This window comes from Elephantulus edwardii, unplaced genomic scaffold (assembly GCF_000299155.1).
Source record: "Elephantulus edwardii isolate Elephantulus edwardi_28Jun2011 unplaced genomic scaffold, EleEdw1.0 scaffold00052, whole genome shotgun sequence".
Classification (NCBI taxonomy): Eukaryota; Metazoa; Chordata; class Mammalia; order Macroscelidea; family Macroscelididae; genus Elephantulus; species Elephantulus edwardii.
In genome coordinates this window covers 18,104,354-18,109,318 of record NW_006399802.1, presented here as the reverse complement: position 1 = coordinate 18,109,318, position 4,965 = coordinate 18,104,354, and positions in this window count along the sequence as shown.

The following is a 4,965-nucleotide window of genomic DNA, read 5'->3' as shown; positions in this document are numbered from 1 at the left end:
GGAGTTTCTGATCTGAGTCTGGATAATTTATTTCTTCCTTCAGGTCTATTCATACGCCTCTATTTATGCCTTCAAATTACTGTTTCCTAAAGCGATTAGGTTTTTGGTAAATATTTTGACTTTTCTATTTTGTTACATGGCATGTACTTACATGGAAAATGAGGACAGAGTAGATTTCTACTCAATAGTAGAAAAATAGAAGGTGGAGATATTTTATACTGTCCTATCTCCACCAGTTGCTCTATGGGAGAATTAGTGTGTGTATTTGAGTAACAGTTGTATTATTAACAGATATTCCTTATATGAATATGAATATTATCCTATTACTTATAGCTTTGTATTTCAAGATAAATACTGAAGACTACACATTATTCCTTGTTTGTTTTAGAACTATTGCATGGATAGATACAAATAATTTAACTTGCACCTAAAATATATTTTACTTACAAAAGTAATTTGTTTTTAATGAATTGAATTGTTAAAATTATTGTATAATTAAAATTATTTATAATTTACATGCAATCCATTTTGCACTTGTTTTTGTATATCTGTACAATGCATTTGAACAATTCTGTATACTTGTGTGACCATCACACGTAGCTCACTCCAGAGAGTTCCTTAGTGTGCTCTCAGTTAGTGTTCACTCCATAGTCAACCACCCTTATATTTTTTATCACCATAGATAAGTTCACCTGTTATAGAGTCATACAAATAAAATCATATGTGGAGCGCTATCTTCTGTTGGTCTTCTTTTGTTCAATATGTGTTTGAGCTTTGTTCATGCAGTTGTGCATATGAATAGTCTGTTCCTTTTATTGTTGACTAGCAGTCCATTCTTCTTTATAATACCTTGCATTGTCTTCTCAAGTTGCCCTTTGAAACTTTCTGTTCAACTTTTATTTTGGCATTTCCTTTGTTTTGGCTTCTTGTTCTATTGCAATTTTCAGAAGCTTTTTGGACATGAATGTCGGCCTCTTCTCCATTATGCGGAGGACTCAAACTTGTTTTCTGAAAATGAGGAGGACTAGAAGCGCGTGCTTCAGAAGCTCAAAGAGTATACTTTCAATATGGATTACATCTCAACATCAAGAAAACAAAACTCCTCTCCACTGGACCAATAGGCAATTCCATGATAGATAAAGATAAAATGGAAATTATCAACAATTTCATCTTTCCTGGATCCACAGTCACCATCCTTCAGAAATCAAGATTGATCTCACTAAGAAAATCTGCTGTCAGGGACCTCTCCAAAGTGTTGAAGAGTAAGGGTATCAGTTTAAAGATTAAAGTACACATAATCCAAATAAGTGCTCGGGCTTTTCGTTCATAGGGTCACAATGAGTCGTCTATGACTCGACAGCACTTAACAACAACAACAATCCAAATAAGTGTCTTTGAGATTACTTGCTATGCATCTGAAAGTTGGACAGTGACTAAGGACAACAGGAGAAGAATTTTTGCCTTTGAGCTGTGATGTTGGAGAAGAGTATTGAATATCCTATGGACTGGCAAAAGAAGTGTGACCAGGGTGCTCATTGGAAACAAAGATGGTGAAGCTTTGTCCCATGTACTTTGGACATTTTGTTAAGGGGGCCAGTTCTTGGAGAAGGACATCATGCTTGAAAAAGTGGAGGGTCAATATAGGAGAGGAAGACCCTCAACAAGATGGATTGACACAGTGACTGTAATAATGGGCTCAAGTATGTAGTAGATGGTTAGGATGGCACAATATAGGACAAGATTAAGATATGTTGTCCCGCTATAAGTTGCAGTTGACTCAATGGCACATAGTAGTAACAAAGCGTTTCATTCATGCCTTTTTATATGGGTCATACAATGTCCGTGTACATGTTTGACCTCTGAGATTGAGAAGCTGTTATTTCACTTTTAGGGCATACTATCATCTCCAGTGGGGCTCACATATCTTTGTGACTCTCAAGGAAAATGGATTTTATACAACACACCTATGCAAAGGCATTTGACTGTGTTATTCACAACAAATTGTGGCTAATGTTAAGGAGAATGGGAATCCCAGAACACTCTTGGACCAGGGAACAGTTCTCAGAACTATAGGCAGAAGAGATCATTTCAGAGGCTGGGCTTTGAGGAGGAATGTGGCATCAGGATTGGTGGAAGACTCATCAACAATCTACATTACACAGAACCTTGCTTGCTGAAAATGAGGAGAACCTGAAGTGCTTGCTGCAGAAGGTCAAGGACTGTAGTCTTCAATATGGGTTGAAGTTTAACATCAAGAAGACAAAGATTCTCACTACTGGGCCAATTGGCAGCAACAAGATGGAGGAAGAAGAGAGTGAGATTGTTAACAATTACAGCTTGCTCGGCTCCATAATCAACACTTTTGACACCAGCAGCCAGGAAATCAAAAGATGAATTGTACTGGGAAAATCTGCTGTCAGGGACCTCTCCAGTGTACTGAGAAGCAACAATGGCAGTCTAGAGAACAAGGTGTGCTTGATTCAGGCCATGGTCTTTGCAATTACTTGCTATGTACCAGGGAGCTGGATAATGACTAAAAAGGATAGAAGAAGAATTGATGCCTTTGACTTGTGGTGCTGGAGAAGGGTCTTGAACATATCATGGACCACCAAGAAAACATATAGGTCTGTCTTAGAAAGAGTGAGACCGAGTTTCTACTTGGAGGCTAGGATTTTTAAGTTCCATCTCACATACTTTGGCATGTGGCCGCGAGGGACCAAACCTTGGAGAAGGACATCGTGCTTGGAAGGGTGGAGGGACAGTGCTGATGGGGAAGACCCCGGATGAGATGGATTGATACAGTAACAAGGGCAGTGGGGATAGGTGTGTCTGAGTCAGTGAGACTGGATCGGGACAGGACAGGCTTCATAGTTATTGTACATAGGGTCGCTATAAGTTACAGGTGACTCACAGCATATGACAAGAACAACATCCCACAAATCCCAACATCAGAGAGCACTTGGAACAAATGTGCCCCACTAATTGTATCAACAATTTTTTTTCCTCCACGGATGTAGTTAGTCTTATTCCTGTGGAGTCCATCAGGTGAGTTTCCATATGTACAATCACTACTTGTGTTTTTTGGAAAATGTATTTGCAATGAATAAATCACTAATTCTACAAAATTTAATCACTCATTCTTTAGCCACATTTCTATTATGAAGTCTGTAATATCCCACTTCTTTGGTTCTGACATTTGCATTCCAGTCACCAAAAATATATTAATTCATCCTGATTGCATGATTTACCAATTCCAGACTGCAGAATTTGGTAGAAATACTGAGTTTTTCCCTTTTTGGCTTTAGTTGTTGGTGCATATATTTAGTGAAAATTTATTTCATTTGAAATATTAATTGTTAAATATTCTTTCCAACAGAAGGGATAAGTATTTTTCCATATATGAAAACTTTGTCTAACAGACACAAATCAAAACAAGGAAAAAAACCTGGTAAGAATCAACATACTCTCTTTTAACAGTGCATAAATATATAATTATCTTGTGATGTTACGACCAAGACATGAGTTGTTTAATGTTCCCATCAGTCATTAATCTTGCTTTTCATATGGTATTAGGTTTTTAATTGATTGATGTTGTTATGTGCCATCAAGTTGAACATGACTCAAAGCAACCCGATTAACAAGAGATCTGAAATCTGCCCTATCCTGTCCCATTCTCACCTTCTCTGACACACATAAGCCTATTGCTGCACTCACTGGGCCGCCAATCCATCTCATTGAGAGGCTTCCTTTCTTTCACTGATCCACCACCTTTCCAAGCATGATATCCCTTTCCAAGGAAGAGCCTTTTCTAGCAACACGCCTCAAATATATGAGATGAAATTTTGCCATCCAAGCCTCTAACTCTGGCTGCACCTTTCCAAAGACATATCTGTTTGGTTTTTTTGCAAGTCTGAAGGATAGTAAGTGCTCTGCTCCAATACAACTCAAAGGCATCAATTCTTCTGTCATCCTTATTCATTGTTCAGCTCTCAGATGCATAACAAGTGATTGAAAAGATCATGGCCTGAATCAGGTGAACCTTAGTTCTCAAACTGACATCATTACTCCTCAATATTTTGGAGAGATTCTTGACAATGAACTTGCCCAATGCAATGTGTCTCTCCTTATTGCTGGTACCATCAGTGTTAGTTGTGGATCCAAGTAAGAGGAAATAGTTGACAATCTTTTCTCTTTTAATTCATTAAGAACTTACTTATGGTGTGTGATCATATTCTGTGTTATTTATTTTCTTATATAGAGTACCAATTTTCTCAGCATAATTTACTAAGCAGAACATCTTTAATGCACTAATTTGTATTGATTATCTGTCATTGATACAGTTACTTCTGAACATTTTATTATCTTTTATTATAATATTCATCAAAAACTATACTAACTACTATATTATTTCAATTTTTGAAACTTCAGAAGATCTTGATATTTAAATAGAAAATTTTTATTCATACTCTTGATTCTCTTCAGATCGAATAAATCTTTCGCCTTTTACTAAAAAAAAAAAAAAAAGAAAATTTTTATTCATGATGTTTTTTTAGAATTTCTTGGATTATTCTTCGCTTCTTAAATGTGCACATGGGTTTTAGAATCATCTTGCTAAAGTTTATGAAAACCTGTATTGCAATTTTATGTACTGGATTATCCTCATCCATGAACGTAGTATGTTTATACACTTCATACATAGTGTATTTGTATGTATTCCAGCTAAATTTTTAAATACTCTGAGTGTTCTCTTTGTATGAGAAATGTTTCCACTGAAACATTATAATTTCATTCATATTGTTTTTATCACCAATCTTCAGTATCATTATTTTATATATATTTTTTATTTCCTTTATAATTTATTTCTTTGTGTCTCAGTATATTTTTGCTCCAAAACTATAAGCATATCCTGCCATTGAGTCAATTACAATTCTTAGTGATATTACTTGACAGAGCAAAACTGCCCAT